Source organism: Notamacropus eugenii, chromosome 4, assembly GCF_028372415.1.
Source record: "Notamacropus eugenii isolate mMacEug1 chromosome 4, mMacEug1.pri_v2, whole genome shotgun sequence".
Taxonomy (NCBI): domain Eukaryota; kingdom Metazoa; phylum Chordata; class Mammalia; order Diprotodontia; family Macropodidae; genus Notamacropus; species Notamacropus eugenii.
Window position 1 is genome coordinate 321,417,860 of NC_092875.1, and position 12,376 is coordinate 321,430,235.

Consider the following 12,376-nt stretch of genomic DNA (forward strand, 5'->3'; position numbering starts at 1 on the left):
TTGCTTGCTTGTTACAAGGGGGAGTGTGTGTGTGTGTGTGTGTGTGTGTGTGTGTGTGTGGTGTCCTTTCTCAGTTAACTAGAGGGGAGATATCAAAAGAAGAGAGGAGGTTAGTAGCAATAATGATGTCTCCCAAAAGAGGACCATTGAAACATTTTTTTAAATTCCAGGGGAGAAAAGAAAGAAACTAAGAAAGAAGCAGACAGGAAAGAGAGTTTTGTAAATAATTTGTAGAATTTATTATATACATTTTTAAAAAGCAAGTCTGTGAAATGCACATTCTTAGTTTCACACAGAACCCTCTTTCTGGTTTGTTCTGTGTGTAGAAATGGTCTTTTGGTAGGGAAAGTATTTAAGTTAAGAATAGAAGGTAATTTTTTAAAAATCCCAACCCTGTTTATTGTTTTTGTTTCCATGAGCAAGACATGGCTTTCTCTCTCTTCCCCTTACTTGAAATGATTTCCTATAAAAACAAAGAGGTTGGACTAATGGTCTCTAACATCCCTTCTGGCTCTAGATCCTGGATGACATAATTAGATATCTACCTATGGGCCTAAGTGGTGAGTTTCCCAATTGGGCAAAGACCAACTCCAACATAACAGATTCAAATCCTGCCTCTGGTACTTACCAGTTGTGAGATCATGTCATTAGAGTCAATTAACTCTGGGCCTCAGTTTTCTCCTGTGTAAAATGAAGGGTTTGATCTCAATGAGGAGCAGTTGGGTGTTTCCATGGTTAGAGTGCTGGGTCTGGCATTAGGAAGACTAGTTCACAACTGTGCTCACTGAGGCAAGTCACTTAACCTCTGCCTCAGTTTATTCAACTGTGAAATGGGGATATCACAGTAGTTCCTCCTCCCAGGGTTATGAGGCTCAGTTGAGATAAGATTTGTACAAGTGTTTAGCACAGTGCCTGGCCCATAATTGGTGCTATCTATATAAATGCTTAGTTTCTTCTCCTTTCCCCTAAGGACCTCCAGAAGTCCTTCCAACTTTAAACTGATGATCCTATGAAGGGCCAGATCTAAGATATTTATAGCTATGTCTCTGCATAATTGCATTTACAGGTATATCTCTGAATAATTATACATAGTTAATAAACTAGACACATGGTTTCTTGTCACTTGTATTTTCAGCAATTCATAGTTTTCTCAGAATAATTGTATGCAATTCATAAGTTAAATTCATATTTTCTTGTATCTGTCACTTGTGTTTTTAGCACGTCAAGGTAATTTATTTGCTTTTTGAGATTTGGAGCTTTATTCCGGAGCTGTGAGGGATCTTACAGTGCATCTATTCCAACACCCTTATTTTTGAGATGAAGAAACTGAAGGCCAGGGAGGTTAACTGACCAGTCCAAAGTCAGTCAGTCAGCATTTTAAAGTAATTACTATGAATCAGACACTGGGTTAAGGACAAGGGAGACAAAGAAACATGTCCCTCTGCCTTCACAGAGCTCACATGGGGACACAACATTCAGACAAGCTGTGTACATATGAAATATTTTCAAAGATGATGGAAGGTAATTTCTCAGGAAAAGCTCTGGGTGGGAGTGGGGCAGGGATCAAGAATGGGGATGGGAAAAACCTCTCACAGAAGGTGGCATTTGAACTCAGTCTTGAAGAAAGTCAGGGATGCCACAGAAGGAAGAGCATTCCAGACATGGGGGGTGGGGTGTCAGCCATTGAAAAGGCACAGAATCAGGACACAGAGCATCATGTTCCAGGGAAAGTTAGGTGTTGCTGGATAGTAAAGAACATGGAAGAGATTAAAATACAAAGATATTGAAAAGGTAGAAAGGAGCCAGATTACGGAAAGCTTCAAATGTCAAACCAAATTTTATATTGGATCCTGAAAGTAATAGACACTCATTGCTCAGGAGGTTCGGTGAGCAGGGGAGTGACATACTAAGACTTAGGGTTTAAGAAAATCACTTTGGCAGGTGAGTGGAGGATAGATTGGAGGGTGGGAGAATTGGGGCAAAGAGTCTAACCATCAGATGATTTTGATGGTAGAAGCAGCTGGTGGAGAGCTAGCAATTAAAGTCATTCCTTGACTCCACATCCAGTTACTTTTCTATCCCACCACATATCTTGCTATCTAGGTACACATCCTCTGACCCCATCAAAATTACAAGCAGCATCTGTTTTGATAATGACTTTTGTATCTCCTGAACTTAGCAGAGTGCCTGGCAATAAGGTAGGCATTTCATTAGACATAAGATTGTGGGGGCAGGGGTGGAAGGAGAGAAGGACAGAGACAGAAAGAGACAGGGAGACAGAGAGAATGAATTATAAAGATCGGCAGACAGAACATTTGTTTAGTTCTAATGATGTGCTAGGCACTAGGAATACTCAAGGAGCTTACATTCTGATAGGGAAAGATGATGAATAAAGCAGTGCTAGGAAGGAGAGAGGGGGTAGTATGCACTCATTGGCATGGTCCAGAGATGTTTAGGAAGTGAGGTGAAGGCTTGCATTCAATCCAAGTAAGGTAAAAGCCCACCTATCAGAGCCCAGGGTGATTCTAGGTCAGAATCCAGCTTTCCAGAGGGAAGGAGATAGAAACGAAGGTTGACTTGTTGAAGTAAATTATATATGATGTACCTTTGGTATATCCCCACGAGTATTTGCAGATCATAAACTCACTTGGATAGATTCTGGAGCAAGAAAAATTAAGACATTAGTAGTAGCCACAACTAACCGAAAACAAATGAGAAATAAAGATGCCAAGAGAGATTTCAATGGATCAGGATATAATATTGAGAAAAGATTGATATTTTAAAAAAAATAAGGAGGGATAAGTGGAAGTTTCTAATAGGGATGGGGAGTAGGATGGAGGGAAAGGTTTCTGTTCTCTGAATGAAGTACACTTTTTTATCTCTTCAGACTCTCAGGTATAGTCATACTTTGGGCTTCACATAACTAGCCTTCTAACATCAGAAGTCCCAGAGGATATCACTCCAGCTGTCTCCATTTCAGGCTGTCTCAGAAATCAAGCACTCACACCTAAAAGTCCCAAGAGCATTTCCCCCCCACTGTATCTGACTATTCTGGTAGATCTATCGCTCTAAAATTATGGATACTTTTTGGTTAAGGATGCAAAGCCCAGGAAACTTTTGCCAGGTGCAGTCAAAGTGACAAATAAAATTTAAATGCCTAGCAGATAGAAAAATTAGAAGCTTCTGGTACAGAGGAAAATGTGGAAGTAAAATAGAATCTAGAAAATTTGCCCATTCCAAAAGAGATGTAATAATCTTCTTCTCCATGGTTTTGGAAAATTATTGCTTATCATCTCCCACAAATTGGACTTTTCACATATTAAGCACTACCAAATAATTAAGCACACAGAAAGACATTGGAGATTTCTTACTTTCAGAATTGAGAAAGCTAATAACCATGTTTATGCTAGATTTCTAGAAATAGAAATGAAAAATCAAATGAAAGAGAAGGAATCCATTCACAATAGTCAATCCTAAGTTTCAAAAAGAGCCCTAGAGTCAGGAAGGACCTGAGTTCAAATGTGAATTCAGTCACTCACTAGCTGTGTGATCCTGGGCAAGTCCCTTAACCTGGATTGTCCCTATCCCCCAAAACCCTCAGGAAAACATTTTACAATACTTAACCATGCTAACGTATTTTACTTGATTAAGTTAAGGACTTACACTTAACTAACTTAAATATAAGTAACTATGTTATCTGGTGGAACTTATTACTTTCAACACCTAAAATTCAAGACAAATTAATCTTTAGAAAACACCTCTGGATAGAATTCCTTTGCTCGGGAAATTAAAAGACCAAAAGTAACAGTCACTGAAATGAAAATTTAGAACTGGAAAGGTCCCTTTTGAGACTATTGAGTCCACCCCCCTTTACAGTTAAAGAAACTGAGGCAGGGAGATGTTAAAAACTACTTGCTATATAGTCACACAGCTATTAAGTATCTAAAAATTTGAAAGCAGGGTCTTCCTGACTTCCAGTCTTGAATCCTGTCCATTGTGATTATTGTTGTTCAGTGACTTTTAATTACGTCCAACTCTCCCTGAGTTTGGGGGCTTCCTTGAGGTTTTCTTGGCAAAAAGTCCGGAGTGGTTTGCCATTTCCAGGTCATTTTGCAGATGAGGAAGCTGAGGCAAACAGGGTTAAGTTACTTGCCCAGAGTAACACAGCTAGGACATATCTGAGGCCAAATTTGAACTAGGAAGTATCTGAGGCCAGATATGAGTTTAGGCATTCCTGACTCCAAACCCAGTACTCTATCCACTGAACCACCTAGCTGCCTCCCATTGTGGAATACTGCCTTTCAGTAGGAACTTATATTCTAATAGAAAGGGTAAGACAAGTCTACACATGATATAAACTACTCAAATGTGGTATAAGGGCAAGAGGAAGGTTCTTCATGACTTTAGGTTCCACCATGGATGATTTTGGGAAAAATTACACCAGAGACCCACATATGACTCTTTTTTTTTCAAAATAAAGGAAGTTATATACTATTTTGTAGAGAGCTTATTTTATCCACTAATTCCACTTTTCAGATAAGGGAATTCAGGTCTTAGAAAAACAAACTGAAAGCTAAGCTGTAGAGCTCTTCAAATGCTTTTGTTTCATTAATGAAGTTCTCTCTGGTAGCTAATGAAGTAGGAAATAAAAGTAATTTATCCCTTATTCGAACTCAAGAAACATACCCTCCTTTTCAATCATCACAGAGAAGATCATCCCTACATAAATTGTCCTAATTGTCTGTTCCTCCTTTTTCCTTATTAATTATATGTCTCTATTATTAAGATTGGAATGACATCATTAAAGTGGCTCATGATATTGCACTTGCTTTCATGCTCTCTAAAGAACAAATCTGAAGTTAAATTTTAATTAATTCAACAGACATTAAAGGCCTACCAAGTAATGCTAGTGCTAAATTAGGAATATCCCCATTGAAAGTCCCACTTGCCACAATTATACAAATATAGGTTCAAAGGACCAGACTTGATGGAAGAAAACTTCAAGGTCATCTCATCCAAACCTCTCTTTTTGCACATAGAGAAACTGAGGAGCCAAGACAAAGATAAATCAAAAATAGTCATGGAGAGGGGCTGGTATATCGGGAAAGGATTCTGATATAACAAGGAAGCATGAATAATAGTTATTATTTGGAGGAAGAACTCATCTGTTACACAAAATGAAATACCTTCTTTTCTGACTTTTTCAGCCTTTCAGTTGTAGCTATGAGGAGAAGTGACTTGCCTAAGGTTACACAGGTTTTTCATGGCCAAGACAGGATTTGAATGCAGGTCCTCTCTAAATCTGGGTAGCTAGATGGTACCAAAGTGCATTGAGTGCTAGGCCTGGAGTCAGGCTGATTCATCTTCCTGAGTTCAAATGTGACTTCACTTCCTAGATACTTCCTAGATAATTTGCCTTTTCCAAAAATAGATATGGTAGTCATCTTCTCTATGCTTTAAAAAAAATTATTGCACATCATCTCCCACAAATTGGACTTTTCACATGTTAAGTACTACACAAAATGAGGGAGGTTGAACTCACATAGCAAGACATTAGAGATTTTCTTACTATCAGAATGTAGACTTCCTAAGCTATGTGACCCTGGGCAAATCCACTTAGCCCTGCTAGCCTCAGTTTCCTTATCTGTTCTCAGCTAGAGAAGAAAATTGTAAACCATCCCAGAACCTTGCCAAGAAAGTCCAAATGGGATCACGAAGAGTTGGATAAGACCCAAAAATGACTGGAACAGCAACCATGACCTGTCTAAATCCAATGTTCTCCTCTCTCAAGTAACTCTTCATTTATGAAACTTTCTCCTCTATTGTTTTGTGTGTGTGTGTGTGTGTGTGTGTGTGCATGTGTGTGTTTGAGAGACGGACGATGCTCTCTCCTGGTTCTCTTCCTGGATGTCAGACAACACTTTTTCAGTATTTACTATATAACCATCCTTTTCTTCCTGCCTAAATGTGGATATCAGCCCAAGGGTCTGTCCTTAGACCCATTCCTCTTCTTTTTTCTACACTTTCATGAAGATATGTCGTCCACTTTCATTCATTTTGATGATCATGTTAGGCAACTCATATCCAGAGAGTTAATCTTTCTCTGAAATTCTGTTTTCTTATCAAAAACTAACTGACATCTCTAGATGACTATCCTCTATCCCCTCTTGGTACCACAAAGTCAAGATATCCAAAACTCTACCCGTTTCTCTCTTGAGCCTACTCTTCTTCCAAGTTTTCCTCTCTCTGTTAAGGACACCACCAGTCATCCAGATTTATGAGCTCAGCCATGTTGGACTCCTTTCTCCTTGATTGCTTCCCTCCCACATATCCAATCACACTTTACAAGTCTTGCCCATTTGGCCTCCCCAATGGTTCTCACATCCATTCCTTTTTCTCATAGCTATCATCCTAATTCTTGTCCTTACCTAGTCCCACTCTTCTCATTGAACATCTGAATAGACTCCTAATTGTTCTCACTGCCATATGTCCCTTTTTCTCCAGGATTTGATCTTAGCCAAACAGACAGGAAACAATGGATTTAGAGATAAAAGGCAGCTTAAAGATCATTTAGTTCAATCTTTTGATTTTAAAGATGAGGAAACTGAAGCCAGGAAAGGGTTTGTGGCTTGCCCAATGTCACTCTGAAGTGAGAGGGTGGATGAAGCAACGTCAGAGGTTCCTGTGAAAGAAAACAAAAACCTCTCTTATTTGTGAAGGAAATACAAGGACTGACTCCAGTTTAGAGTCTGCCTCTAAATTTACCTTTCCTTTTCTCACTCAGTTTCCCTTCATGCAGTCAATTTTCGTGCCAAGCTACACTTCTCACCATCCCCTTTTCTTACCCTATCTTTTCTTATCCCTGTACTTTTTTATAACCAACTCTCACACTTAGAATGGACTCTCAACTCCTTTCCTTCCTCCTTTTCTCTCTCTCCATATCCCTATAATCTCTGCTTATGGAAATACCTCCCCTTCCTTTCAAAATGCAATATTCTAGTACCACCTCCTCTATGGAAACTTCTCTGATTTCTTTAGTTGAAAAAAAAGAATGAATTCTCTTTCCTCAAATTTCTCAGAGCAATTTGTCTGGACATCTTTCGGCAGCTCCTGTTTTGTATTATGTTTATGGTTGCATATGTGTTATCTAACCCTAGTAGATAATTAGCTTCATAAGATCAAGCAACGTGTTTTATTTTATCTTTTCACTCTCAGTGCCCCCATTTCCACTAACCTTATTTAAACCCTCATCATCCTTCACATCTCTTCCATCTAATCCATCCTTCATAAGCTACCAAAAGGATCTTGCTGATGCACAGGTATGAACATACCACCTTTTTCCCAGCATTCACTGACTCCCTAGTGCATCTAGGCTAAAATGCAAATACCCTTGTCTGGCATTTAGTGTAATCTACAGTCTGTTCTCAACTGATGTGTCCAGTCATTTCTTGCTGCTTGCTTTCACATAAGATATGTTCTAGCAAAATAGGACTGATAGATATTCTCCATTCTTGTCCTATACTTGTACACTTTTGGTCTTTCTCCCAGACTAGGCCCCATACCCTCTCTCTGTTTCTACCAGTGGAAAGCCTCTTCTTTCAAGGGCCAACTCAGACACCCACTTCCTTCCTCCAGGAAGTCTTTCCCCTTCCCCTCAGTTGATAGTGTTGTCTCCAGATTTGCTTAGAGCACTTTTTCTGGACTTCTTTGCTTTATTCATATTCTGCTTTGTATTGTGTTTATTTGTCTACACATTTTACTCACAGTGGAGTGAGCCTGGGTCTGGAGTCAGAAAGATCTGAGTCCAAAAATTCAGCCTCTTTGAGTTATTGTGTGACCCTGGGCAAGTCACTTAGTTTTTGTTTGTTTTAGCTTTCTCAACTGTAAGATAGGGGTAACAATAGCACCTCAGACCTCCCAGGATTATTGTGAGGATCAAATGAGATAATATTTGTATTCTTGGGACACACAGTAGCATTCCTGGCACATAGTAGGTGCTTAATCAATCCTTTCCTTCTCTCCTTTCTTCCTTCTTTCCTTTCCTTCCCCTTCTGTGAGGGGCCCCCCTGAGAGGATAGGAGACGCCCAAGGGTCTGGACCTGCTGACGCGGCATTGCCACGCTGGCACTGGGGCGGCTCTACTGGACTGGGCTGGGCTCCGCCCTCAGGGAGGAACTGGGAAGGGGCTTACCCGGAATAGGAGGGCGAGTTCTGGGGGATATAAGGCACAACACGGAGGGGGAACGGGGGGGGGGGACTTCTGGCTGACTATCATGTAATAAAGGTGCTCTTATCCACCTCCGGAGTTCTGCCTGATAATTTCTCCCCCTGATCCCCAAGGGGGGAGCCAGAGACGTCTGAAGACCCTGGGCAGGGTGAGTTGATGCGGTGGTCGGGGTTCCGCCCCTGACACCCTTCCTTCTTTCTTTCCCTCTTTTCCCTCCCTTCTTTCTTTCCCTCCTTCCTCTCCTTCCTTCCTTCCCTCCTTCCTGCCTCCCCCTTATTTCCCTCCTTTCCTTCCCTTACTTCCTTACTTGCTTCTTTTTCTTCCTTGTTTTCTTTCTTTCCTCCTTTGCCTCTTTCTTTCCTTCCTTCCTACTATTTTTTTATATCTTTCCTTCTCTCTCTATTAGAGTGTAAGTTTCTTCAGATTAGAGACACAGTGTCATTTTTCATCTTTGTATTCCAACCACCTAGCATAGTACTTTGCAATAATAGTTCATGCTTATTTGGAACTATGCCCAAAGGGCTATAAAAACATGCATACCCTTTGACCCAGCAATACCACTTTTCTAGGGCTCTATCCCAAAGAAATCATAAAAATGGGAAAAGGACTCACATGTACAAAAATATTTATAGCAGCTCTTTTTGTGGTGGCCAAAAACTGGAAATCGAGGGAATGCCCATCAATTGGGGAATGGCTGAACAAGTTGTGGTATATGAATGTAATGGAATACTATTGTGGTATAAGAAATGAGGAACAGGTGGACTTCAGAAGTACTTGGATAGGCTGATGAACTGATGAACTGATGCTGAGTGAAGTGAGCAGAGCCAGGAGAACATTATACATAGTAACTGCCACAGGGTGTGGCTAATAAGACTTAGCCCTTCACAGCAATGCAAGGACCTAAAACATTTCCAAAGGACTCATGCATGATGCAAAATGCCATCCACATCCAGAGAAAGAACTATGGAGTCAGAACACAGAATAAAGCAGACTATTTTTTCCTTTGCTATGTTTTGCTTTTTTCATGATTTTTCCCATTCATTCTATGCACAACATGACTAATGTGAAAAGGTGTTTAATAGGAATGCATGTATAGAACCCATATAAGACTGCATGTTGTCTTGGAGAGGGGGTGGGAATTTAAAACATATGAAAGTGATTGTTGAAAACTGAAAACAAATAAATTAATATATTTGGGCAAAAAATAATAGTTTATGTTTGATAAATGTTCACTGAATTGAACCCCTACATTTTACATATGATGGAAATTGGGTTATGGAAGTTAAGCTCATTGGCCAAGAACATGGGGCTAGAAACTGCTGCAATCAGTAATGAATAAGAACCAGGACTCAGGTCTTCTGACTCCCTCAAATCCAATGTTTTTTCCACTCTACAACACTTGAAGAGTCATTCCTTTCATCTGTTTTCCCTCCACAAATATGCTCATTGGCTTCACTTAATTTTTTTCTTTCCCTTTAAAACTTTCTACTTAAAAAAAAATCTTGCCTTGAGGGTAAAAATGGGGATACTGGATTCTGAGCATGATAGGAAGACTATAACCTTTTAGAAAATGCTATAGAGCCAATATAATAGTAGGGGAGTGAAAATACACACTTAGACATTCAGAAAGAGCTATATTAAACTTAGAGAGTCCCAAAGAAACTGAAGAATGCTATGACCTAGTATAACTTTCAGAAAATCACACGAATTCATCTGTAAAAAGGGCTGTTAACTTTCCAGGGTTCAGCTCTAAGAATAATTGGGAAGCTGATGAAATCTTTCTGCATCCTTCTTCTGTAGCTGAAAAACTATTCTCTCCAGTTAGCAACGATTTTTAAAATGCCAGATCTTTTTTTTTCTTTTTGGGGGAAGGCAATTGGCGTTAAGTGACTTGCTCAGAGTCACACGACTATCTAGTATCTGAGGCCAAATTTGCACTCAGGTCCTCCTGACTCCAGGGTAAGTGCTCTATTGTCTCTGCCACCTAGTTGCCCAATAATTTAGTAAATTTAATGGCATTTTCTCAGCCCTCATCCTTCCTGTCTTGTGGCATTTGACACTTTTGGTCACCCTCTCCTACCAGATACACTTCTCTTCCGTGGGATTTTCATGCCACCAATCTCTTAATTCTACTTTACTGTTCCTTTCTCAGTCTTTGCTGAATTTTCATCTGTCACTCCCATTAATTATGGGTATGCTCCGAGATTTTATCCATCTCCTTTCTCTTTATAATCTCTTGTTAATTTCATCACCTTTAAGGGTTTTAATAATCTTTGCTGTCCTCTCATCCTATTAGAAAGACTCACGGCTTGATCCTCTCAAGAAAATTTCCATTTTAAAAGCCAGTTGTTGGAGGGACAATTCACAGGAATAGATTTCTAGTGGCAATTGTATTGATGAGATACATTTGACTAGGGGACTTTTTCTGAAGGTCTCAGAATGGCTTGTATTGTTAAAGTAGGTCTTGATAGCTTAGTAATAAGAAAGCTGACACTGAGAGAGTCCTTTAAAAGGTTTACTTTGTAAGGTTTAAGGTTTACTTCCATCTCTTGGTTATCACGCACTGTGAGGTTGGTACCACGGGTATTATTATGCTCATTTTTTACAGATGAGGAAATAGGCCCACAGAGATTTAATGACTTGCCCATATTCACACATGGGACAGGTGAATGGCATGGATAGAATGCCAGCCCTGGAGTCAGGAGGATGTGAATTCAAATTTGGCCTCAGACACACTAGCTGTGTGACCCTGGACAAGTCACTTAATGCTGTTTGCCTCAATTCCTCATCTGTAAAATGACCTGGAGAAGGAAATGGCAGACCACTCTTGTATCTGTTCCAAGAAAATCTCAAATGGGGTTAACAGAGTCAGACACAACTGAGCCACAACAACCATTTGCACATAACTTCTAATCAGAAAAGGAATTCAAATTAAGGTCTTTCCTGTCTCCAAGTCCAGTGGTCTTTTCCATCATAATACCATTCCCTCTTATTTCTGCCCTAACTGCCTCGCAGGGCTTTTGTAAGGATCAAGTGAATTAATATATGGAAAAGTTCTTTGAAAAAGATATGGTACTTGTAAATCCCAAATCACTTGTTTTAGATTCCACCCTATGAAAATTATGTCGTGCAATAAATTATTCACTGGCCATGGTGCGTTTCATGTAACCCAGGTGTTTTTTTTTTCAAATTAAGTAGCAATGCTGATGATAACAATAGCCTGGATTTATATGACAAGCTATAGCATTATGTTCGCTCCTTTCCAGAGTCCAACTCCTGACTCTCCAGACCTTTTTTACAATGCCACAGAAACCTCTTTACAGTGAAAGCTCGATTCAGTGTGGGATTCCTCACAATGAAAGGAGCCCAGTGCCCCTGTGGCCTCTTCTTCCCACTGACTGGCTCCTCCCAGACTCTCCATTTTAAGGAGGATGTACAGGCCAGTCATGTCTTTATTTCTCTTTATTTCTGCACTCCTGACACTCTGGACTTTCTCTATAATGCCTGGTTCTCCTCTCCAGTGCCTGGCACATATTAAGCTCTTACTAGCTTGCTTGCCTACTTGACATATAATTTTTTATGATTGAGGAAGCACTTTACATATGAAATTATCTCATTAGATCTTTACCATAGCCCCATTCTTATCCTCATCTTACAGATTTTCAAATAGGTTCCAAGAAGTGGAACATCTTCTCCCTGTCACACAGTTAATGAGTATGGCAGTTAGGATTTGAACCCCAGAAAGTTTTCTGATTTCAAGTCTCAAGTTCTTTCCACTCCATCAAGTATACTTAGTAAGTTAAGTGTAAACACCACTGATTTTAGGCTATAAAATGACATGTGATCAATTCTTTAAAAAAAAAAATCTAAAAATCTCTGCTTTTAACATTTTAACAAGAAACATGAATATAGGAAAGATATTAGAGCATAAAGTTAACTAGCAAGAAAATCTAGGAATTAATCAGACTAAAGCTGTCAAATGTTAGACACCTTCATCTCTCCCACACCCTTATACTCACTTATACACCCTTATATAATAAAAATCTAAAACTAGCTTCAGCAACTGAAGCATATTAAGTTTCAAGTGTTTTGTTTGGGCAGGAATTTATGTCCCTCTCAAAACTTCCCTACAGAGTTTATAGAGAATAC

At 39.6% G+C, this 12,376-nt stretch overlaps 2 protein-coding genes across 4 annotated transcripts in view; one reads left to right on the forward strand and one right to left on the reverse strand.

Annotated features, from left to right (window-relative positions):
- LOC140502858 (tetraspanin-36-like) overlaps nt 1-12,376 on the reverse strand; it is a 51,984-nt gene that overhangs the window by 18,023 nt on the left and 21,585 nt on the right. The window lies entirely within an intron of this gene.
- The window catches only part of LOC140502854 (cilia- and flagella-associated protein 53-like), a 199,001-nt gene continuing 194,797 nt past the window's right edge, over nt 8,173-12,376 (forward strand). Inside the window, exon 1 of one of the 3 annotated variants that reach the window (XM_072606912.1) lies at nt 8,173-8,375. The gene's annotated coding sequence lies outside the window, so the exon portion shown is untranslated. The remainder of the gene's footprint in view (nt 8,376-12,376) is intronic. The other 2 variants (XM_072606910.1, XM_072606908.1) reach the window with 2 other exon arrangements.